Here is a 27,115-nt window from a genome sequence, read left to right on the forward strand (position 1 = left end):
TTGCATGGCCCAGCTGGGTTGGAGAAGTGTGTTTATAATGGCAGGCATCAGGCCCTTTAATGACTCTAACCCAATTAGGCCTTATTAGTAAGCAGTGGTTCTGTCATGGCTACACAAGGAAATCACATGGGGAACTATAGAAAGCACTTTTGCTTGGGTCATATTCCCAAACACTCTGATTTAATAGGTCTGGGGTGTGACCTGGGTATTAAGAATTTTAAAAGCACGGGGCGCCTGGGTGGCTCAGCGGGTTAAAGCCTCTGCCTTCAGCTCGGGTCATGATCCCAGGGTCCTGGGATCGAGCCCCGCATCGGGCTCTCTGCTTGGCTGGGAGCCTGCTTCCTCCTCTCTCTCTCTGCCTGCCTCTCTGCCTACTTGTGATCTCTATCTGTCAAATAAATAAATCTTTAAAAAAAAAAAAAGAATTTTAAAAGCACATTAGGTGAATCTGACGTGCAGCCAAGCTTGGGAAACACAGCACTAAACCTCACATCTTTCATTCGTTATGCCCAGAACTGAATGCAAAAACATGGAATGCGGTTGGATTTAAACTAAAAAGTGAAACCTGAGTCTCAAAGGTAATAATAAATAAATGTTCATGAAAGAACTTCAGAAATTGTAACATCTTCATGCTGCACACACACACACGTTTTATAAGTTTATATTTTCGGCGCCCAGGCTTGCAGCTATGGCATGCCCACATCGGCAAGACTGCCGTAAAATCCAAGGAAATATTTAAAACGTATCAACCACCTGACAAAGACTGAAACAGGGTGAATGATGCCAGGTCTCTACTGTTCATCTTTGAGTCACTGATTCAGCATATATATTGAGCCAACTATCATCTTGATTGTTTGAGCTTTTTTTCTCTCTTGCTTCTTATACTGATTTTTAATCCAAAACAAATGCCTTATGTAGTAATATAGTGAGTGAGACAAGAGGAAATTTCAGCCTGGGCTTTACAGTCCTGTCACTCAATTTTGCAGATTAACCTTTGATTTTTTAAAGCTGGCAAGTTGAGTCATTCTTAACAGTTTCAGGAAAAAAAGAAAATTATAACACAAAATAATAGTTTATTAAGTTACAATAAAGAATATGATTTCCATCTGGGCCACATTCTTGTTGGTCAATCAACCCATTATTCTCTTTTCATCAGGGAAAGGAACATTTCATTTATATGGAGGTCACATGACTCCATCTTAAGTATCTGGAATGAAACCAAAATTTAAAAGGCCCTCTGAGCAGTCAGAACAGATTTTAGAAGGCCCATACACTGAAGTTTGGGTAATATTGCGATTCAAACATAGGTGTTTGGATTCAGAACACTAATTCTAACTGGGAACACCCAATTTAAATCAAGCCACAGGTGACTATAAATAGCAAACTAAAAGCAAATGGAGTCACTACAAAGAGTCACACTGTCAGAAGAAACTGAGACACAAAAGACTGCCTCCCACTCCAAAAAGAAGCAGACATAAGATCTCACAAAATAGGAATCATTTCAATTAAATACAAATGTCCGGACACACCTCAAGATTCTCTGAGACCCTAATAGAGACTATGAAACAAGGAAAAATTTATTTATTTTTAAATCAGTAGGAAACACATGTGTATGTACACACATATACACATATACTTACATTATTTGAGGGCTTAAAATTAATTTTTTTTTAATTTAGAGAATTAATATATTTGGCTATATCCATCTTGGGACTAGTTTATTAGAATCATGTTATGGCAGATCAAAAATCCTTGCCTCTGATAAAAGCAGATGTGATGTCAACCTGTCAGGGCACACTTTCTTCTGTGGTCTGCAAAAAAACCCACTCTGGTCTCAATCGTTTAGATCCATGAATCAAAGCATCATCCCTCTTCAACCCGAGAGACTTATTATCTGTTATTGTGAGTTTACATTACTCTTAGTTGATTTTGCAGGACGAAGGGTCATCCTCTTCCAGTCTACCTCAAGTCACCATCATTTATGTCTTTCCAGTGAGTTAATTCCAAATCAAAATGAAAGATGAATTACTCCTAGGAGACCTCCCTGCAGTCAGTTACTGTCGTCCATGGTAAATATCATTGACTGACTTTCCTTCTCCATAGATTTGGAGATGCAGCTTTTTGGGGGGAACCTGGAAATTTTTACCCATCAAATTTATTAGTGTTCATACAGTAATATCATCAGTGTGCCTGTGATGCCCAGGACCTTCAAGCAAACACACAATAAGTCCAAAGTGAGTAGAGTAATATATGGCCACAGAAGATATTAAATATTGATTAAGGTATTTGCTAACATCCAAAAATGTACATACGCCAGCAAGTTAAATATAAATGGATTTGTAAACCTAGGAAGATCACAAGGAAAAATTCACCTCCAAAACTGAGATCTTAGTAGCATTCAGAAAGGTTTTTTTTTTTTTTTTCAGTCAAGATAGGGTCCAAATATAAAAGAGTAAAGCATACTAAAGAATTTATTTAGTGCTTTATAAAAAGTATCAGTATTGATTTCCAGAAAAATTACAGAAAAGGCAAATGTCCTGGATAAAATCTAACAAATATCTTTTTAAAAATATTTTATTTATTTATTTGACAGAGAGAGAGAGGGATCATAAGTAGGCAGAGAGGCAGGCAGTCGGAAGGGGGGAAGCAGGCTTTCTGCTGAGCAGAGAACCTGATGCGGGGCTCAATCCCAGGACTCTGAAATCATGACCTGAGCCAAAGGCAGAGGCTTAACACACTGAGCCACCCAGGCGCCCCTAAAAAATATCTTTTTAAATATATAGATGAACTCACAAAACAGAAAAATCCCAGGGGGTCAAAGGAACACAACTCCCTGGAGAATAGCCATCATAGGCCTGGGTTCAAATTTATAGCACTGATCTGGTCAGTAAAGTTTAACTAGTAGAGGGTCTAACACAAAATACATCTTAAGACCAATGATACTCCTAGGACTACAAGCAGAAAAAAAAAATGCAACCTATCTCAGAAAAGACAGTCCCTTAACTCAGGTGAAAAGGATCACTTCCTATAAAGTTCCGCTGAAAATGAGTTTATCCTCATCCTCTCATACACACACACACACAAAAATGTAATGGAGGTATTACCTTTGAAATAATGTGCTCCACTGAGTAGTTGGTTCTTACACTTACTTCCTCTATAGTCACCAAGGAATAAAGTTGGTTTTGTTCATGTTACTTTAGGTTCTAAATTCTAATCACTGTTCTTTTTTCTCACTGTTCAGACATAATCTTTCCATATTTTTTTATATATTGTTAAATCTCAAATCTTGTCATGCTTGTGTAGTAGAGGGCAAGAAGCACGAAAAGACATAGAAATACGGTCTTTCTTTTAAAATCCAGACTTACTCAATAATCTATCAATTAAGAATGTAGCTCAATGAATAGGGTAAAGGTTAAGAAGTTACGTATTTCCAGAGGAATAATAGTCAGTAAATAGCTAAGGGCAATTATTTTTTTGAAACAACTTTTTTTTGTGGTTATGTCATAGAATTATTACATATTTGGTATACCTTCTTGCACTTTCTTCATGCATATATGATTAAAGTTATAATGAATTAGATGTCCCAGGATCTTGAAGGACTGCAGAAATCTGAAAATTTTTCTCTGTCATGAGAGAAGTGAATTACTGCCATATACAGTTTAAGTTCAAAGCATATTTTATATATTCAGTTTGCTCAAACATCAGAAATCCTTATAAGGAATTCTGTTTATCAAAGTATATTATTTCCTCGCTCTGACAAAATGGTATTTTTATACACAGCTAATTTGACTGACTGAAATTTTTCTTAAGGAAGGTATATGCAGGGGTGCCTGGGTGGCTCAGTGGGTTAAGCCTCTGCCTTCGGCTCAGGTCATGATCCCAGGGTCCTGGGATCAAGCTCCACGTTGGACTCTCTGCTCAGCAGGGACCCTGCTTCCTCCTCTCTCTCTGCCTGCCTCTCTGCCTGCTTGTGATCTCTCACTCTGTCAAAAAAATAGATAAAATCTTAAAAAAAAAAAAGAGGAAGGTAATATGCAAAACTTCTGGGTGTTCAACTACTCTTATGAATAACAAAGATAAATTCCTGAAAACAGCAGCCCTGAATGTTTTCTGAAGTAAGAAAATTTCATATCTGTCAGAAGCGAGGGCATTTGTGGCAGAGTCCCTTCTTTGCCCTATGGGTAAGTGTTCTTCGCCTCAGGATTCTAAAATTCACCCCACAAAAACATTCCAGAGAATTCCAAGAAGCAAATTCACAAAAGTTCTGTCTCCTTTAGCAACTTCCCTAGAGAGAAAGAATCTCTCTACTGAACAGCCAGCCACCTAAGTATATTTCAGAAGTATGTGGGACAGAGGTCTGAAATTTTAAACCAATCCTGTGAACACTTCTTTTATTTAGCTTTTACTTTGTAGGATGCTAAAAACAATTGTGAAGGCCTCATACATTAATAAGACAACAGAGACTTCCACACTTCAAACAGCATGTGGAGAAAAGATCAGAAACAGTTAATGAGTAAAAGAACAAATATTTGGATTTCCTGACATGGATATCAAAACTTACTTTATGTATTTATGTGCTTATTTATGTATTTTTCCAATTTTTAGAAGATATTACTTATTATTTATTTGAGAGAGAAAGAGCATACAAGTTGGGGGTGGGCAGAGGGAGAGGGAGAAGCAGACTCCCCACTGAGCAGGGAGCCGGATGCGGGGCTGGATCACAGGATCCTGGGATCATGACCTGAGTCGAAGGTAGACACTCAACTGACTGAGACACCCAGGGGCCCTGTATTTATGTATTTATTTAGCAAACATTTACATCTAATCATTTGCCAGACACAGTCCTGGGCATTGAGGGAATCAAAGGTGAATAAGACATTGTCGGTGCTCTCAGAGAATTCACAGATTAACAGAAAGAGAACACTGTGAACCTTCACTTGGAATAACTATGATTGATTTTTCTTTTGGATTCTCTCCAATTTCTGCAAGAAGTGAGTTACTTGGAATACCTGTACTCTATGTTCCATATCATAGCAGTAGCTTGGGGGCAAAAAGTGCTTCTACGTAGTGTTGTTATCCAATGAAAAGTGGTCGGGAGAATTTGTGCCCCATATTTTTAAGTCACAGGAAAGTGACAAACAGCAAGAATGGAAACTTTAGCAATGATTACCTGATGCTAAAACAACTATTTGATTTGGTACCAAAAAAGAAAAATATCATTCAGAAGTCCACTCCCAGGCTGGGAGGTTGGAAGGTGGTAGGAATAATACCAAGCTACTTCTTACTCATTATGTCACCTAAAGAACTTCATCTATTTTTACTACATCCAAGTGTTGCCCTATTTCTTTATTCTCAACAGACTGAATCTCTGACATATACTTCTTGGATTCCACAGACTTTTCATACCTCAGGCCATAGTTTCAGAACCAAGTTCTCATGACTCCATACCACGCCAAGTCCATACTGGTGCCACCCTTTCAGTGCTTCTGCAGTATTCAGAATCTGACCACCCACTCTCAGGCTTTAGTATGGTTTCCCTGTGTGTTTCTCTAGCCATGGTAACCCCTGTGAGAATAGGGATCATGTCTTCATAACTCCTCTGCACCTAGCATGGCCCTGAGACAAAACAGGTTTCTCATTAATACCAATTCAATTTGATTCCTCAACAGAGTTTCTAAATTATAAATATTAAGTAAGAAGAAAAACCTTAAACCATATCAGAAAAATAGTTTCTCCAGGTTATTCAATAGCCTTATAAACAAAGACTTTTGATCCTAACCACCCAGCATGATACTGGACAACAGAAACTTAATAAAAGTTTATTTGTTGGCTCACGGATGCACAATATGTATCCAATACAAAATAATATAATCCTGAAGATGTGTGAATGAGTATATATCTTAAATCATCCTGTATTTTCAAGGCAAATGGTAATCTCAGTGTGTTCAGCTAAGTAAATATATACCTGGAGAATTATAGGTCAACATCCACTATACAGGAGAAAGTTACTAGACCTTCCATTTAATTAGTGCATTAATATTGTAAATGTCATCACAGCGTTTACACATAATGGACAGTAACACAGAGAATCAATGAGCCACAGTCTCTAGAATTCTGATTTTGTTCGAAGTCTTTCATATAATTTCAGTTTTACAAATAAAGTAAGCAAGGGTTTGTAGCTACCAGTGATTCACTCTTTACCAACTTAACGTCAATCTCCTTTTTTATATTGTGACACCGACATTGTAAAGGCCACAGAAGATGAACCAGTGCCTCAAACAGGCATTTTTTTCCCATTTTATTTATTATTTTCAGCGTAACAGTATTCATTGTTTTTGTACAACACCCAGTGCTCCATGCAAAACGTGCCCTCCCTATTACCCACCACCTGTTCCCCCAACCTCCCACCCCTGACCCTTCAAAACCCTCAGGTTGTTTTTCAGAGTCCATAGTCTCTTATGGTTCGCCTCCCCTCCCCAATGTCCATAGCCCCCTCCCCCTCTCCCAATCCCACCTCCCCCCAGCAACCCCCAGTTTGTTTTGTGAGATTAAGAGTCATTTATGGTTTGTCTCCCTCCCAATCCCATCTTGTTTCATTTATTCTTCTCCTATCCCCCTAACCCCCCATGTTGCTTCTCCATGTCCTCATATCAGGGAGATCATATGATAGTTGTCTTTCTCCGATTGACTTATTTCACTAAGCATGATACGCTCTAGTTCCATCCACGTCGTTGCAAATGGCAAGATTTCATTTCTTTTGATGGCTGCATAGTATTCCATTGTGTATATATACCACATCTTCTTGATCCATTCAGCTGTTGATGGACATCTAGGTTCTTTCCATAGTTTGGCTATTGTAGACATGGCTGCTATAAACATTCGGGTACATGTGCCCCTTCGGATCACTACGTCTGTATCTTTAGGGTAAATACCCAGTAGTGCAACTCCTGGGTCATAGGGTAGTTCTATTTTCAACATTTTGAGGAACCTCCATGCTGTTTTCCAGAGTGGTTGCACCAGCTTGCATTCCCACCAACAGTGGAGGAGGGTTCCCCTTTCTCTGCATCCTCGCCAGCATCTGTCATTTCCTGACTTGTTAATTTTAGCCATTCTGACTGGTGTGAGGTGATATCTCATTGTGGTTTTCATTTGTATTTCCCTGATGCCGAGTGACGTGGAGCACTTTTTCATGTCTGTTGGCCATCTGGATGTCTTCTTTGCAGAAATGTCTGTTCATGTCCTCTGCCCATTTCTTGATTGGATTGTTTGTTCTTTGGGTGTTGAGTTTGCTAAGTTCCTTACAGATTTTGGATACTAGCCCTTTATCTGATATGTCGTTTGCAAATATCTTCTCCCATTCTGTCAGTTGTCTTTTGGTTTTGTTAACTGTTTCCTTTGCTGTGCAAAAGCTTTTGATCTTGATGAAATCCCAATAGTTCATTTTTGCCCTTGCTTCCCTTGCCTTTGCCGTTGTTCCTAGGAAGATGTTGCTACAGCTGAGGTCGAAGAGGTTGCTGCCTGCATTCTCCTCAAGGATTTTGATGGATTCCTTTCTCACATTGAGGTCCTTCATCCATTTGGAGTCTATTTTCGTGTGTGGTGTAAGGAAGTGGTCCAATTTCATTTTTCTGCATGTGGCTCCAATTTTCCCAGCACCATTTATTGAAGAGGCTGTCTTTTTTCCATTGGACATTCTTTCCTGCTTTGTCGAAGATTAGTTGACCATAGAGTTGAGGGTCGATTTCTGGGCTCTCTATTCTGTTTCACTGATCTATGTGTCTGTTTTTGTGCCAGTACCATGTTGTCTTGATGATGACAGCTTTGTAATAGAGCTTGAAGTCCGGAATTGTGATGCCACCAACTTTGGCTTTCTTTTTCAATATTCCTTTGGCTATTCGAGGTCTTTTCTGGTTCCATATAAATTTGAGGATGATTTGTTCCATTTCTTTGAAAAAAATGGATGGTATTTTGATAGGGATTGCATTAAATGTGTAGATTGCTTTAGGTAGCATAGACATTTTCACAATATTTATTCTTCCAATCCAGGAGCATGGAACATTTTTCCATTTCTTTGTGTCTTCCTCAATTTCTTTCATGAGTACTTTATAATTTTCTGTGTATAGATTCTTAGCCTCTTTGGTTAGGTTTATTCCTAGGTATCTTATAGTTTTGGGTACAATTGTAAATGGGATTGACTCCTTAATTTCTCTTTCTTCTGTCTTGTTGTTGGTGTACAGAAATGCAACTGATTTCTGTGCATTGATTTTATATCCTGACACTTTACTGAATTCCTGTACAAGTTCTAGCAGTTTTGGAGTGGAGTCTTTTGAGTTTTCCACATATAGTATCATATCATCTGCGAAGAGTGATAGTTTGACTTCTTCTTTACCAATTTGGATGCCTTTAATTTCTTTTTGTTGTCTGATTGCTGAGGCTAGGACTTCTAGTACTATGTTGAATAGCAGTGGTGATAATGGACATCCCTGCCGTGTTCCTGACCTTAATGGAAAAGCTTTCAGTTTTTCTCCATTGAGAATGATATTTGCGGTGGGTTTTTCATAGATGGCTTTGATAATATTGAGGTATGTGCCCTCTATCCCTACACTTTGAAGAGTTTTGATCAGGAAGGGATGCTGTACTTTGTCAAATGCTTTTTCAGCATCTATTGAGAGTATCATATGGTTCTTGTTCTTTCTTTTATTAATGTGTTGTATCACATTGATTGATTTGCGGATGTTGAACCAACGCTGCAGCCCTGGAATAAATCCCACTTGATCGTGGTGAATAATCCTTTTAATGTACTGTTGAATCCTATTGGCTAGTATTTTGGCAAGAATTTTTGCGTCTGTCTCAAACAGGCATTTAATTTTGCATTTAAATATGTTCTGATTTCATGGTTATGTTCTTATAAAATCCATTTTTAAACTGTTTTCATTAGTATTGTTTAGCTTCCCTGACAGAACTTATCTGGTCTCTAAAAGTTAGAGTATAGGGGCGCCTGGGTGGCTCAGTGGATTAAGCCACTGCCTTCGGCTCAGGTCATGATCTCAGGGTCCTGGGATTGAGCCCCGCATCAGGCTCTCTGCTCCACGGGGAGCCTGCTTCCTCCTCTCTCTCTGCCTGCCTCTCTGCCTACTTGTGATCTCTCTCTCTGTCAAATAAAAAAAAAAAAAGTTAGAGTATATACAGCTTGTTCTTCCATCAGAAAAATTAAAGAAAATGTGATAATTGACTTGACTTGGTATGTTATTAGTGTGTTTTAGAACATCAGAAAACCTTTATTTCAAACCTATTAAACCCAGTATCTTTTCTCTTTCAGGAAAAATATTAGCCTTTATAAGGATGTTCGTATAATATGAAATACTTTGAGGAGGTAGAGCTCACTAACACTTCAACCCCTATGTTGACCCTTTAAGAAATATCTTGCTTATTGAAATCAATAAGATTATTGATTATTTAGAATCAATGTCTAAAACAATGATTCTTGCTGGACTAATGCCTCCTACATTGAAGTCCCAGCCAACTCCACCATTCAGATTTTTCAGCCTATAGATTTCCCATTCTTTAATGCATCCAATATTAGGCAGAGGTATTGTTTAAACTTGATTCAGATCATGTCACTACTCTTGCTCAAAATACCAGTAACTTCTTATTGCCTTCAAAATAAAGGCCAAAGTCTATATATTTCCTGACCAAGATCACGGAGTCTTTTTGCCCCAACCCCTTTTTTACCTCATCTCTTACCTCTGTCTCCCTTGCCTATTTCTCTCCAACACCTTGTTCCTTAAATATGCCTATCCCACTCTATCACAGGGCCTTTGCACTCACTACTGCCTCTGCCTGGAATGCTCTCTGCCCAGATATTTGCAAAGTTTCTCCTCATGTCCTTCAGGCTTCCACTTACACGTCATCTCTTCAGGAAGGTCTTCCCTGGCTACCACATAAACCAGCAACACACACTACCAGTCCCTTTCCCCGCTTTATTTTTCTCCACAGCACTTATTAATAAGTGATTCCATAATATATTTATTTACCTGTCATTTATCTTCCTCCCTCACTAAAACATGAACTCCTCCAAAGCAAGGGCTTTTAGTCTTTTTTGCTCACTGCTATGCCTTCAGTACCTTTAAGAGTGCCTGGTTATAGTTGGAACTCAATAAATATTTGTTGGATTAATGGATTCATTCTTATGAATAGAAATACTTATTAATACTTATGAAACTCCAGCATGCAAATGTAGCGTGACATTTTTCTCTGAAATCAATTCCCTACAAATTATATCTACATTAAATATAACCCAGTTTTCTGTCATTAAAGAATTAAATCATCCTAACACAATAAAAGAGTACAAATGGAGGCCGATTTGTCATATGCCTAAATATTTAAGAGTTATTGAACAAGCTAAAAATGTTAATATATAATATGCCTTTCTACCTTGATAAATATGTCTCATAATGGCAAAATCTTCAAGCCAAATTTATTAGATTTTTTTTAAATAAATGAAAATTCAGTTCTCTCTCTTTTTTTTTTTTTTGCCTTTGTTTTGGAGTGTGTGGGGGAATGAGGAAGAAGGAGACACTTCGTTTTGTTTATTTCTGCCAAGAATTGACAATCTTCCTCAAAGTGAGAATTTGAAGTGTTGGTTTTTTTGAAGATTTCTGATAATCTCATATATAGAAGCAGTAACCAACTTCGTCCTAACAGAACCAAATTTTAAGTAACTTTTCATGTTGGCCCAATACCCTTAGCTATTATTCACTGTGCAAAGAAACTGAACTGGAAACTGATACTAAAAATACTTCCAGTACAATCCAGTAGCTTTTGATGCCCTTCTGTCAAAATAAAAACTGAAAAATGATTATGAGAAACCAATAGACAAGTGAAAAAGAATGGAAGAGAGGTTTTAACTCATGTGAGAGGGAATTATTAGATCCTTTGAGAAACAATAAAATGTGGACAACATGACCTAACCTCAAAGGGCCAGACAATCCAGATGCAAAAATAAGACACAAAGAGATGAATAATTCACCCAACAATATAATTCCAGCAACTTACAAGTAAGACATAGAAGTGTGGTATAGTTATATTTATAAATCTTGAAAAAAAATGTTAAAAGTAGAACTCAAAGTAGTAGCTTTCACAAGAAAGACAATAATAATAATAGGAATAATTTTATATCATTTATTTTGTGTCGGGCATTGTTCTAAGTGCTTTTCATATATGAACTCATTTAATTTTAAAAATGATCACTTTGAGAAAGGCACTATTGTTATCCTCAACACAAAGGCAAGGAAAATGAGCCACTTAAAGTTCAAGTCACTTGCCCAAGGTGGTGTAGCTGAAATTTGAATTTAGCCATCTGGCTCTTTAGTTCATGCTCTTAACTGCTACTGCTACTCTACATTGTTTTTACCCTAAACAATATAAACATCATTAAAATAATAATAGTACTTTGGTTGTATAAAGTGATGTATGATACACAAAATGTCATTCTGCATTCATTACCTTATCATAGACTTACAACTACTCTATAAGTTTCATGTAATCATGTTATTCCTGTGTTACATGTAAGGATTTTTTTAAGGCTCTACTTTTTGAAGAAACAAGGCAAGAAAAAATATTCCACGTGTGAAGGAAAAATTAAGGATGTACAGAATTAGTAAAGTGATGGGGTCTCCAGTCCTAATTTCCAGGGCATCACTTGGACAGAGCACATATATTGCTCCCAAACAAAAAAGATTTTTCAGAGCCTGTCCTTTATAAACTCTAAACTAGAAAACCCTGTCCAACAAGTGTCTGACATGGTGTATGCATTTCTCTAATTTTTAAGGGCACTTTTTTTGTGACTAGAACCATTCTCATCATTAAACAAAACACTTCAATTGTCAGTCTAAAGGAGGATCCCCCGAAGCTGTGTATATAGCTTATACTTTCAACCAAAATGGATTCACCTGAATAAAGGGAATACCTGTCCCCCTCAGCGAATGCAATTTTCTCTCCTAGGTTAGCCAAGTGATTGAAGATTAATATAACAATTTTCAAATTAAAACAATTATAAGTGTTTCTACTCAACAGCAACAACTAACATTGATTCCATGTTTCCTTTTTGTCAGGCTCTCTGCTAAGCACTTTAGATGCATAACTCACTCAATTCTGGACAATGTGAGACAGGAAACCTTTGCTGTGCCCTTTAATAGATAAAGAATCCAAGTCCTAGAGAGGTTAAATTATTTCCCTGAGTTTACACTCTTGTATAGGCACTCAGACCCAAATCTCTCTGAGTTTTAGCCCATGCTATTCCATTATCTATTAGAAAACCATCTGAGGTTATTTGCTGTACAGCAAAGTGGAAAAAATAACTATAAATATGACAGATTTAAAGAATCAAAAAAACCAATAGTGTGGTCTTCTTATAGTAACTAATAAAGAGGAAAGTATATTCTGTGGTCAGTCACTTCTCCTTATAGTGCCATATTTAGTTAAACCATGTGAAATTACCATTTGTTTAAGTCACAAATAAATAACTGGTAGTTCAATATTAAAAGGTCTTGTAGTAAAGAGAACTGATTGCAAAGACTGTAGTGTTAAATTCAGTTAGCCCAAGTGTCTGAAGTGAGGAAAGTATTTCTTCACTTGTGTTGCCTTTGGCCTCAACATTTATTCCCTTTCTTTATGAAATAGCAAACTAACTTTTGCTTTGGGAAAATTGTTCTCTGTTGGATACAGTTTTATGGTATATGATTTTGAGCCAGACCAATTATGCATTGGAAAGCACTGGAGTTGATTCGTGCCTCCCTCTCCTAGCCAAAAGAAAAAAGAAAAAAACGGAAAACAACTGGCTATGTATTTCAGCTATAGTTACTCTAGTTCCTATCCTTTTGAAGCTTGGTTCTTAACCTGTCCTACTGCTTAAGCTCTCTCATAAGCAGAACAATTTTTTTTCCTGATTGATTTGAATCAGCTTAATTCCAGTTAATTCTGTTTAATTCTATTAAATAAGTTTAACTCTAGCTAATTCTGATGACCTAGAATAAATTTCTGTTGCTTACAACCAAAGGATCTTAGCAGATCATTTTATTTGTTTGTTTGTTTATGTCACCATTTTAAAGGTTTTTATTTAAATTCCAGTTAATGTACAGTGTTACATTAATTTCAGGTGTACAATATAGTGACTCAACAATTCCATACAATACCCGGTGTTAATCACAAATGCACTCCTTAATCCCCATCACCTATTTCCCCCATCCCTCCACTCACCTCCCCTCTGGTGACTCTCAATTTGTTCTCTAAGTTAAGAGTCTGCTTCTTAGTTTATCCCCCTCTCTTTTTTCCCCTTTGCTCACTTGCTTTGTTTCTTAAATTCCACGAGTGAGATTGTATGGTATTTGTCATTCTCTGACTTATTTCACTTAGCCTAATACTCTCTAGCTCCATCTACATCATTGCAAATGGCAAGAATTTGTTCTTTCTTGTGGCTAAGTAATAGTCCATTGTATATATATGCCACATCTTCTTTATCCATTCATTAGTCGATGGACATTTGGGCTCTTTCCCTAATTTGGCTATTGTAGATAATGATGCTATATACATCAGGGTGCAAGTATCCCTTTGAATTAACATTTTCTGTATCCTTTGGGTAAATACCTAGTAGTACAATTGCTAGATCATAGGATAGTTCAATCTAACTTTTTGAGGCACCTCCATACTGTTTTCCAGAGTGACTGCACCAGTTGACATTCCTACCAACAGTACAAGAGGGCTCCCCTTTGTCCATATCCTCTTTTAGCAAGATATAACTTGTAGACTAAGGGCAATGGATGAAACAGAATTATGGTGGGTAAGAAAGAAAAGGTGAGTGGGGGAGGTAACAGGCAGGGGTATGATACAAGGAGGGCTGAGATCATTTGGAAAAGGCTAGCAGAAGACTAGGTGGATGTTAGTGCTTATTGATAGTTTAGTTTTTGTTTGGGTGATGGGTGCTTCTTTTATGATAAACAAATAAATAAGAACCTTACATAAACTAATGATGTAAATGTGTCATGAAATAAGAATTATGATTATCCTGGGGCACTTGAGTGACTCAGTCAGTTAAGCATCTGACTCTTGGTTTGGGTTCAGGTCATGATCTTGCAGTTGTGGGATTGAGCCATGCTTCAGGCCCTGTGCTCAGTATAGATTCTGCTTCAGATTCACCCTCCCTCTCTGTCTCATTCACTCTCTCTCTCAAATAAATAAAATATTTTTAAAAAACAATTATGATTATCCTAATTTTGTGCACTTTAGGTAAAAAAAAATTTTTTTGAAGAGGTAAGAACTTTAAAGAAAATTTTAAATTAGAAAACTACTGAAAGTAGAAATGCAATTCACAGTTCAACCAATGTTTCCAAAAACTTCTTTTAGACAAATAATTATAGCAGTTAAGCAAGAAAAACTTAAAGGAGTCCAACTCAAAAGGGTATTTGATACCAGTCTGAATCCTAAAAATAATTTAGTAGCGGAAACTTGAAAAATAAATAGTAAATTAAATTAGGTTCATTGATTTCCTTTCTGGTCTTTTTATTCTTCCAGGGCATGATTCTTTGATTTAATAATGAAATGCACTTTAGCAATCATTCCAATAAGGTCATCACTAAAAATCTCTTGCTATTCATTTTATTTAATTAGTTTTAAACATAGTGTTATCCTTACACAAGCCTAACACCCTATTTTAGAAAAAGAAAGTGATATGCACATAATGCTTCTGATGGAACAAAACAGTGAGTAGTGAATGATCACTATCTGAATAGACTCCAAATCACGATAAATGTGAAATGCAATGACAAAGGCAGCCAAAGTGCAGATTTCTTCAGACACTATCACTGTTGAGCATTGGTCATAATTCCAAAAAATGTTTTGACTAAAATTCTAAAGAAAATACTTTTTAAAATATGTCATATTTTATCAACTTTAAAAATTTGCACTGTCTAGCAAATATACAGACATGATAGTCACAGAATACTTAGATCATAAATAGTGTGAATAGCCAGTAGAGAAAAGAAATAATGTATAAGGATTCCAAATCCCAATAGGTTTTTGCACATATTTCTATATGATTACTTATAGACCACTTAAAAGTAAGTTATACATCAAAGACTTAGATACATCAAACTTTAGAATTAAAAAGGATTCATGTGCTCATTTAGTCTGATTCTCTCACTTGCTTATTTTAAAAATAATGGATGTGAAAACTCTCTGTGGGCTCTATAGTTTTGCTATTATTATAAAATATGAGAATTCTTAGGTCCAGAAGAGTTAAGTGAATTGCTATGTCGCCTAGCTGGTTAGTGACCAGTCTCAAAATGGAACTAAGGTCTCTTAACTAATAGTATGATGCTCTTCTGACAAATATTTATTAAACTTCAACTGTATAATAAAAGAATACAGATACAGTGAAGAAAGACAGATTCCCCTGATGAAAACAGTAAACATACAACAAAAATCAGTAATTTAAGTAATAATAAAAGTTGTTAAAATGCTAAAAAGTGGAGAAAATGGTAAACAGTACCCTAGAAGAAATGGGGATATTAAATAGCATATTCAAAGAGGGTATCTCTGAGAATTCAGGTCTGGGATATGAATCATAAAGAGGAGTCAGCTATAATAAAGTATGTTGTGAATGAGGAAAATGTCAATGGCAACGTCATAGGTCTCTTTCAACTATGATATAAAGTATAAAATAACATCCCAGAAGGATGTTCTTTCAACTTCCATTTGACCCTAACAGTCAAGTTCCTTCCATTACACCACATTGTTTCCATGCGACTTAGTTTCTCATGAAATCTTCCCAAAAGGGAGAGATCATATATACATGTACCACATATGAAGAGAATTTTAGTTTTGTAAAAACACATTATTTTATTTGGTGTCTACAATAATCCTACACAGTAGGCAAAGTAGATATTACTGGGAAAAACCCATGGTGGAATAAAATGAACATCAGTTTTGAAAACAGGGTTCAAAACCTGGTTTTACCACCAAAACAACTTTAGTCCTTGGGAATATAACTCTTAAACTCTCTGAAACCATTTTCTTCATTGATTAAATAAAGTGTACCTGGGGAGGAGTCAAGATGGTGGAAAAGCAGCAGGCTGAGACTACATCTGGTAGCAGGAGATCAGCTCAATAGCTTATCTAAACATTGCAAACACCTACAAATTCAACGGGAGATCGAAGGGAAGAAGAACAGCAATTCTAGAAACAGAAAATCAACCACTTTCAGAAAGGTAGGACTGGAGGAGAAGTGAATCCAAAGTGACAGGAAGATAGACCACGGGGGGAGGGGCCACAAAATCAGGACTTATAAAAGTCTGTTCCACTGAGGGACATTGCTCCAGAGGCTAAACCGGGGTGAAGCCCACGCAGGGTCAGCGTGGCGCAAGGTCCCGCAGGGTCACAGAAGGATCGGGGGTGTCGGAGTATCGCAGAGGTCACAGGTGTTAGAACGGAGAAGCCGGCTACAGAGACAGAGCCGAGGACTGAGCTCTCAGCTCATGGTTACCTTGAACTGGTCACAGTCTGGGTGAGCTCAGAGCGCGGCTGGAGGCTGGGGATACGGGAGTGATTGGGTGCTGTCCTCTGGGGGCGCACTGAGGAGTGGGGCCCTGGGCTCTCGGCTCCTCCGGGCCAGAGACTGGGAGGCCGCCATTTTCATTCCAGTCCTCCAGCACTCTACGGAAAGTGTTCAGGGAACAGAAGCTCCCAAAAGCAAACCCAAGCGGATTACTCCCTGGTAAGAGCAGTGCAATTCCGCCTCGGACAAAGACACTTGAGAGTCACTACAACAGGACCCTCCCCCAGAAGATCAACCAAAAATTCCAGCCAGGACGAAGTTCATCTACCAAGGAAAGCAGGTTCAATACCTAGGACACCAGCGGAATTCCAGAGGAGGAGAAAGCAAAACACGGAACTCATGGCTTTCTCCCCATGATTCTTTAGTCTTGCGGTTAATTCAATTTTTTTCTTCTTTTTTCTTCTTCTGCTAAATTTTTTAAAACTTTTACCCGTTTCTTTTTTAACGTTTTTTGACTGGTTTATCTAAAATATATATTTTTTCTTTCTTTTTAATATTTTTTATTTATTTGTTTTATTTTTTTAATTTTTTTCTTTTTTTTCTGAACCTCTTTTTATCCCCTTTCTCCCCCCCACAATTTGGGGTCTCTTCTGACTTGGTTACAGTGCATTTTTCTGGGGTCTTTGCTACCCTTTTGTATTTTATTTGATCCTTCATATCCTCTTATCTGGACAAAATGACAAGGCGGAAAAAATCACCACAAACAAAAGAACAAGAAGCAGTACCGAAGGCTGGGGACCTAATCAACATGGACATTGGTAATATGTCAGATCTAGAGTTCAGAATGACGATTCTGAAGGTTCTAGCCGGGCTTGGAAAAGGCCTGGAAGATATTAGAGAAACCCTCTCTGGAGATATAAAAGCCCTTTCTGGAGAAATTAAAGAACTAAAATCTAACAAAGTTGAAATCAAAAAAGCTATTAATGAGGTGCAATAAAAAATGGAGGCTCTCACTGCTAGGATCAATGAGGCAGAAGAAAGAATTAGTGATATAGAAGACCAAATGACAGAGAATAAAGAAGCTGAGCAAAAGAGGGACAAACAGCTACTGGACCACGAGGGGAGAATTCGAGAGATAAGTGACACCATAAGATGAAACAACATTAGAATAATTGGGATTCCAGAAGAAGAAGAGAGAGAGATGGGAGCAGAAGGTATATTGGAGAGACTTATTGGAGAGAATTTCCCTAATATGGCAAAGGGAACAAGCATCAAAATCCAGGAGGTGCAGAGAACCCCCCCTCAGAATCAACAAGAATAAGCCCACACCCCGCCACCTAATAGTAAAATTTACAAGTCTTAGTGACAAAGAGAAAATCCTGAAAGCAGCCCAGGAAAAGAAGTATGTAACATACAATGGTAAAAATATTAGATTGGCAGCAGACTTATCCACAGAGACATGGCAGGCCAGAAGGAGCTGGCATGATATATTCAGAGCACTAAACAAGAAAAACATGCAGACAAGAATACTGTATCCAGCTAGGCTATCATTGAAAATAGAAGGAGAGATAAAAAGCTTCCAGGACAAACAAAAACTGAAAGAATTTGCAAACACTAAACCAGCTCTACAGGAAATATTGAAAGGGGTCCTCTAAGCAAAGAGAGAGCCTAAAAGTAGTAGATCAGAAAGGTACAGAGACAATATACAGTAACAGTCACCTTACAGGCAATACAATGGCACTAAATTCATATCTCTCAATAGTTACCCTGAATGTTAATGGGCTAAATACCCCAATCAAAAGACACAGGATATCAGAATGGATAAAAAAACAAAACCCATCTATATGTTGCCTACAAGAAACTCATTTTAGACGCGAAGACACCTCCAGATTTAAAGTGAGGGGGTGGAAAACAATTTAGCATGTTAATGGGCATCAGAAGAAAGCTGGAGTGGCAATCCTTATACACATCAATTAGATTTTAAGCCAAAGTCTATAATAAGAGATGAGGAAGGACACTATATCATACTCAAAGGGTCTGTCCAACAAGAAGATTTAACAATTTTCAATATCTATGCCCCTAACGTGGGAGCAGCCAACTATATAAACCAATTAATAACAAAATCAAAGAAACACATCAACAATAATACAATAATAGTTGGGGACTTTAACACTCCCCTCACTGAAATGGACAGGTCATCCAAGCAAAAGATCAACAAGGAAATAAAGGCCTTAAATGACACACTGGACCAAATGGACATTACAGATCCATTCAGAACATTTCATCCCAAAGCAAGAGAATACACATTCTTCTCTAGTGCACATGGAACCTTCTCCAGAATAGATCACATCCTGGGTCACAAATCAGGTCTCAACCGGTATCAAAAGATTAGGATCATTCCCTGCATATTTTCAGACCACAATGCTCTGAAGCTAGAACTCAATCACAAGAGGAAAGCTGGAAAGAACCCAAATACATGAAGACCAAACAGCATCCTTCTAAAGAAGGAATGGGTCAACCAGGAAATTAAAGAAGAATTGAAAAAATTCAAGGAAACAAATGATAATGAAAACACAACGGTTCAAAATCTGTGGGACACAGCAAAGGCAGTCCTGAGAGGAAAATATATAGCGGTACAAGCCTCTCTCAAGAAACAAGAAAGGTCTCAAGTACAAAACCTAACCCTACACCTAAAGGAGCTGGAGAAAGGACAAGAAAGAAACCCTAAACCCAGCAGGAGAAGAGAAATCATAGAGATCAGAGCACAAATCAATGAAATAGAAACCAAAAAAACAATAGAAAAAATCAATGAAACTAGGAGCTGGTTCTTTGAAAGAATCAATAAGATTGATAAACCCCTGGCCAGACTTATCAAAAAGAAAAGCGAAAGGACCCAAATAAATAAAATCATGAATGAAAGAGGAGAGATCACAATCAACACCAAAGAAATACAGACAATTATAAGAACATACTATGAGCAACTCTACACCAAATTTGACAATCTGGAAGAAAGGGATGCATTCCTAGAGACATATAAACTACCACAACTGAACCAGGAAGAAATAGAAAATCTGAACAGGCCCATAACCAGTAAGGAGATTGAAACAGTCATCAAAAATCTCCAAACAAACAAAAGCCCAGGGCCTGACGGCTTCCCAGGGGCATTCTACCAAACGTTTAAAGAAGAACTAATTCCTATTCTCCTGAAACTGTTCCAAAAAATAGAAATGGAAGGAAAACTTCCAAACTCATTTTATGAGGCCAGCATCACCTTGATCCCAAAACCAGACAAAGATCCCACCAAAAAAGAGAATTACAGACCAATATCCTTGATGAACACAGATGCAAAAATTCTCACCAAAACACTAGCCAATAGGATTCAACAGTACATTAAAAGGATTATTCACCACGATCAAGTGGGATTTATTCCAGGGCTGCAGGGTTGGTTCAACATCCGCAAATCAATCAATGTGATAGAACACATTAATAAAAGAAAGAACACGAACCATATGATACTCTCAATAGATGCTGAAAAAGCATTTGACAAAGTACAGCATCCCTTCCTGATCAAAACTCTTCAAAGTGTAGGGATAGAGGGCACATACCTCAATATTATCAAAGCCATCTATGAAAAACCCACCACAAATATCATTCTCAATGGAGAAAAACTGAAAGCTTTTCCGTTAAGGTCAGGAACATGGCAGGGATGTCCATTATCACCACTGCTATTCAACATAGTACTAGAAGTCCTAGCCTCAGCAATCAGACAACAAAAGGAAATTAAAGGCATCCAAATCAGCAAAGAAGAAGTCAAACTATCACTCTTTGCAGATGATATGATACTATATGTGGAAAACCCAAAAGACTCCACTCTAAAACTACTAGAACTTGTACAGGAATTCAGTAAAGTGTCAGGATATAACATCAATGCACAGAAATCAGTTGTATTTCTGTTCACCAACAACAAGACAGAAGAAAGAGAAAGTAAGGAGTCAATCCCATTTACAATTGCACCCAAAACTATAAGACACCTAGGAATAAACCTAACCAAAGAGGCTAAGAATCTATATGCAGAAAACTATAAAGTACTCATGAAAGAAATTGATGAAGACACAAAGAAATGGAAAAATGTTCCATGCTCCTGGATTAGAAGAATAAATATTGTGAAAATGTCTATGCTACCTAAAGCAATCTACACATTTAATACAATCCCTATCAAAATACCACCCATTTTTTTCAAAGAAATGGAACAAATAATCCTCAAATTTATATGGAACCAGAAAAGACCTCGAATAGCCAAAGGAATATTGAAAAAGAAAGCCAAAGTTGGTGGCATCACAATTCCGGACTTCAAGCTCTATTACAAAGCTGTCATCATCAAGACAGCATGGTACTGGCACAAAAACAGACACATAGATCAGTGGAACAGAATAGAGAGCCCAGAAATCGACCCTCAACTCTATGGTCAACTAATCTTCGACAAAGCAGGAAAGAATGTCCAATGGAAAAAAGACAGCCTCTTCAGTAAATGGTGCTGGGAAAATTGGAGCCACATGCAGAAAAATGAAATTGGACCACTTCCTTAAACCACACATGAATATAGACTCAAAATGGATGAAGGACCTCAATGTGAGAAAGGAATCCATCAAAATCCTTGAGGAGAACACAGGCAGCAACCTCTTCGACCTCAGCCGCAGCAACATCTTCCTAGGAATAACGGCAAAGGCAAGGGAAGCAAGGGCAAAAATGAACTATTGAGATTTCATCAAGATCAAAAGCTTTTGCACAGCAAAGGAAAGAGTTAACAAAACCAAAAGACAACTGACAGAATGGGAGAAGATATTTGCAAACGACAAATCAGATAAAGGGCTAGTATCCAAAATCTATAAGGAACTTAGTAAACTCAACACCCAAAGAACACACAATCCAATCAAGAAATGGGCAGAGGATATGAACAGACATTTCTGCAAAGAAGACATCCAGATGGCCAACAGACACATGAAAACGTGCTCCACATCACTCGGCATCAGGGCAATACAAATGAAAACCACAACGAGATACCACCTCACACCAGTCAGAATGGCTAAAATTAACAAGTCAGGAAATGACAGATGCTGGCAAGGATGCGGAGAAAGGGGAACCCTCCTCCACTGTTGGTGGGAATTCAAGCTGGTGCAATCACTCTGGAAAACAGCATGGAGGTTCCTCAAAATGTTGAAAATAGAACTACCCTATGACCCAGCAATTGCACTACTGGGTATTTACCCTAAAGATACAAACGTAGTGATCCTGCATGGAGCACTGGGTGTTGTGCAAAAACAATGAATACTGTTAAGCTGAAAAAATAAATAAATTAAAGTCTGACTGAAAAAAAAAATAGAAAAAACAAAAACAAAAGAAAACAAAAAAAAAAAAACAAAAACAAACGTAGTGATCCAAAGGGGCACGTGCACCTGAATGTTTATAGCAGCAATGTCTATAATAGCCAACCTATGGAAAGAACCTAGATGTCCATCAACAGCTGAATGGATAAAGAAGATGTGGTATATATACACAATGGAATACTATGCAGCCATCAAAAGAAATGAAATATTGCCATTTGCGACAACGTGGATGGAACTAGAGGGTATCATGCTTTGTGAAGTAATTCAGTCGGAGAAAGATGACTATCATATGATCTCCCTGATAAGAGGATATGGAGATGCAACGTGGGGGGTTAGGGGGATAGGAGAAGAATAAATGAAACAAGATGGGATTGGGAGGGAGACAAACCATAAGTGACTCTTAATCGCATTAAACAAACTGGGGTTGCTGGGGGAAGGTGGGGTTGGCAGAGGTGGAGGGGGGTTATGGACATTGGGGAGGGTATGTGCTATGGTGAGTGCTGTGAAGTGTGTAAACCTGGCGATTCACAGACCTGTACCCCTGGGGATAAAAATACATTATATGTTTATAAAAAATAAGAAATAAAAAAATAAAATAAAGTGTACTTTTTTTATAGGTTGTTGTAATAATAACGTAAAGATATTCTTCAAAATATATTTGATTTACAGGAGGTACTTAGGAATAATTTTATTTTTAAGTTTTGTTATTTTACAAAGGCATTTATTTTTTTAGTGATACAGAGACAGAGAGAGTGCACCACATGGAGGGGAAGGGGCAGAGGGAGAGAGAGAGAGAGAAGGAATTCCAAGCAGACTCCTCACTGAGCATGGCCAGACCCAGTGCTCGATCTCACAACCCTGAAATCATGACCCCAGCTGAAATCAAGAGTTGGACACTTAACCAACTGAGCCACTTAGGCACCTCAGGAATTTTAAATAATGATTCTTGATAAATGAAATTTTCAGTTAGGAAATAAATGCTGAAGCACTGAAAACTTTCAGTGGTATGTTAGAGTCATACTACAAAAATGTATTAGAAGTTTTAAATCTTTGACATTTAGGATCTCAATTCTTCCTATCCTAACCATTGCCTAATAACATATAAACTCTATTACATAAGGAATCTTTATGCTATTGAAACATGGCAATGTTAATGATCTAAATTACTTCTGAGTATCTGTTAGTTATGACTTGGGCTTGGCTTTTTGTTGCAGTCAGTGATGTATTGGTGGTAGTTTTTTTGTTATTTACCTTAGAGGTCAGTTTGTTTTTTATTTCATTTTTCTTTGTTTTAGCTTTAGGGTTGTATGACATTTGAACACACAGGAAGAATAGGAGAAGTATGGCATTAATGAACCAGTGGTGTTGGTTGTTTGGACTTTGTACTAATTTAATCTTAGTCTAGAGGATTCTTTATGAAGCTAGGGAAAGCTAACGTGTTATAAGTAAACTAGAAAACAAATATATGAAGAATTGTCTCTATATTTTCACTTAGGCTTTTATATATTCATCCAAATAGTCCAACCACCTTTCTTATCACACTACTATCTGAGGGAAGAAAATTATTCTCTTTTTAAGATTTAGTCAGAGCTTTAAATACCTTCAACCCAGAAATAACCCAGATGCTCCTTGGAACCCTCCCTCAGGTGAACTCAGATTTATGCAAGAAAAATCCCATAGAGACAAATAAAAGAGTTTTCAAAGATAGAACCGCATTAAAAACTATATTTTGCCACACTTAAACACAAAAGTTTATACTCTTTCTCCGAAAATTATATTATAGAATAACTATTATCTGTCATTGATCTCTGTATCAAAAGGTCAATGTTAATCCTTTGGAGGTCAAAATACATGAAGCAGACCAAGATGAAGTTCTAATTTGATGGAGCATCATACAAGGATGTTCCATCACCTTCACAGTCATTTCTAATAGAATAGAATCCATGATATCTACAATGAGAAAACTGAGATTAAGAAAAGATAAGCTGTTTATCCAAGGCCACACAAAAAGTGACAGAATCAGAATTTGATCCCCTATCTCTCCCCTTTAGATCTTTCTATTACATGGGGTTTCTCCAGTTTAGAACATCTTAAGGATTTGATAGCAATGTTGCATACATTAGCTTATCTCCAACCTAAATGGAGTTCATTTAATTGGCAATGGTAAATACAGGAGGCCAAATGCTAAATAGAATCAATTCAGTCAAACCCTCCCATATTCACCATTTCCTGTTTATACTGCAATTACTCTTTAATCTCATAATTTCAGAATACAAACTCATTTGTTAGGGAGAAAAAAAGGGGTTGGGGAGGATTTAAAGCACTGATTTATTTTTCAAATATATAGCTGGAAAAGGCAAATTGCTTTCCTGCTTCCTTATTATGCTAGCTAATGCTTATCATTTCATACACATGTCAGATGCTAATTGATTAAAAAGAGGAAAGGAAAGAACAGTATCTCACTTTGAAATATCTTTGAGAACTTCAAATTAAAATGAACATAAGATAATCGGAGGTGGAGGAAAACTCACACTCTTCATTTCAAACCAAGAGCTCACAAAAGATACCAATTCAAACCTCCCACCTGCTTGGCAATTTGAGAAAAATAGACCAACTTACTAATATGCTCTTTTAGTTAATTCTAACATCTTGATGATAAGTGAGCATCTGTTTACTTGTCTTCATCCAGTAATCCCCTATTTGCATCAGTTTCTACATGATAAGCCCACCACTCAAAGCAAGTCTGATGTGTGTTCTTAATAAAGCTAATTAGGCAGCAGACAGTTTGGAAGGCTTTTCTGCATAGCAAATTAGCAGTTAGGTAATTTCTCCATGGAAGAGTGGGAGGAGCTCTGGGTCTTTTAAAATGCCAAAGAGTTCGTTATTGTCATAGTGTCTTTTTTCCTTAACAAAGTTAACTTCTTTAAGTGCCACTGAGAGAGAACTAGGATCCTTTTGAAAATGAATGCCGATTCCATGGTAGCGAGCTCAGGATCATAGGTCCATGGCCAGAAACTGAACTACATGTCTGACAAATGCAAATACATAGCATTACATGTAATGGAGAATTGCCCAAAGTGTGAAGAGCTCAGGGTAAGACCTCACACCGCAGAACACAAAAAGTCAATTCAAGATCCCTACCGCCTTGATTGTTCAGTGGAAGCAACACACTGACTTAATTGGAGAAAGGACCAAATTTCTATGAGTACTGAACGCTTACAGCAGTCACTAAGTCTTCCAGCCCTTGCAGAAATCACCTCATGTCACAGGGTTCAGTTACTAGTCCATTGTTTCCATTTATCATTTTTTTTAAATATTTTATTTATTTGACAGAGAGAAATCACAACTAGGCAGAGAGGCAGGCAGAGAGAGAGGAGGAAGCAGGCTCCCCGTGGAGCAGAGAGCCCGATGTGGGGCTTGATCCCAGGACCCCGGGATCATGACCTGAGCCGAAGGCAGAAGCTTTAACCCACTGAGCCACCCAGGTGCCCCTCCATTTACCTTTTTTTAAGATCACCAAAATGTTGCAGTGAAATAATGGTCCTCCAGTTGCCTCAAATAATTAATGTATTTCTAATGTGTCTTTCCAACAGAACATGATTTAGCTATTAGCTTGATTAAAGGCTCTTATTAGTGTCTTCCATCAGGAATCAAAGATTCTTAGAGATTATGCTGAGCGAAATAAGTCAAGCAGAGAGATTCAAGTATCATATGGTCTCACTTATTTGTGGAGCATAACAAATAACATGGAGGACATGGGGAGATGGAGAGGAGAGGGAGTTGAGAGAAACTGGAAGGGGAGATGAACCATGAGAGACTATGGACTCTGAAAAACAACCAGAGGGTTTTGAAGGGGCGGGGGGGGGGGGGGAGGTTGAGGAACCAGGTGGTGGGTAATAGGGAGGGCACATACTGCATGGAGCACTGGGTGTGATGCCAAAACAATGAACACTGTTATGATGTAAATAAACAAATAAAAAATAATAATAAAATTTAAAAAAAAGATTCTTAGAATGTCAGAGATTTATAAAGACTATATCCTTGCAACATTCCACTTTATATATGTACCTATCTGACTTCTTTTAATATTGCAATTGTTCTTTAATGCACACAATTAGCTGAGAAGGCTAGTCCAAAATCAGTTCAAGTCTGAAGAATTCACCAACCTAAAGGAAATGCAATTTTATACCAATAAATAATAATCAAAATCTTCGGCAGAGATTTTCAGCTAGAAATCAGTTTTTCATTTACTCTCTATAAACAGTAAAAAATTGATTGAAAACAGTTGTTTGAAAGAAGCTATTCTTTTTTCCTTCCATTCCAACTTAAAAGTTAGTTACCAAAAATATATATATACAGTATGTTAACAGAAAATGTAAAGATAAATATCATGAGTCCAAGAAGAATTACCATAAATTCTGAATTACATATGAATCCAAGAATAATTATCATAAAATCTAAAGTAAAAACTTAGATTTTACTTTAATAAAAGCTGGGTTTAGTCATCTTTTTATCATTTATTGAACATTTAACATATATGCAAGCCCCTTTAGTAAATGTATTCAATACATTAGTGAATAAAATAATCTGTGACTGAGTGACGGAGGAAGAGAGATAAACAATAAGAATATTGGATAGTGCTAAGTGCAAACCAAATTAAAAAAAAAAAGTAAAGCCTAGGGGAATTGGTAGTATTTGAAAGTACAAGTTGTAATTTGAGATGACCTGGCCAAGTTAGGCCTCAAACAGTAGGTAATATGTGATCAAGACTTAAAGCAAGTAAGGAGGGAGTCATACTGGGTCAAGAGTTTTCTGGCAGAGGGAAGGCAAGTGTGAGGTCCCCAAAGTATAAATATGCTGGTAGGTTTGAACATCATCAAAGAATTAATGTGGCTACTGCAGATTCAGTAAAGGAGAACATAGCAAGAGATAAAGACAAAGAGGCAATTTGTGACAGAAGGATACAATCATGAAGGATTAGAAGGACTCTGGTTTTCACTCAGTGAAGGAGCCAGTGGTCAGTTTTGAGCAAAGAAGGGACATACTCAACACATTTTTTTTAAAGATTTTATTTATTTATTTGACAGAGAGAGATCATAAGTAGGCAGAGAGGCAGACAGAGAGAGTGAGAGGGAAGCAGGCTCCCTGCTGAGCAGAGAGCCCGATGTGGGACTCGATCCCA

General features: G+C 37.4%; 1 long non-coding RNA gene across 1 annotated transcript in view; it reads right to left on the minus strand.

Annotated features, from left to right (window-relative positions):
* Positions 1–1,128: 1,128 nt before the first annotated feature.
* The window catches only part of LOC123940197, a 106,284-nt gene continuing 80,297 nt past the window's right edge, over positions 1,129–27,115 (minus strand). The window contains exon 3 of the long non-coding RNA XR_006818045.1: positions 1,129–1,207. This is a non-coding gene — a long non-coding RNA (uncharacterized LOC123940197). The remainder of the gene's footprint in view (positions 1,208–27,115) is intronic.

This window comes from Meles meles, chromosome 4 (assembly GCF_922984935.1).
Source record: "Meles meles chromosome 4, mMelMel3.1 paternal haplotype, whole genome shotgun sequence".
In the NCBI taxonomy this organism is placed as follows: domain Eukaryota; kingdom Metazoa; phylum Chordata; class Mammalia; order Carnivora; family Mustelidae; genus Meles; species Meles meles.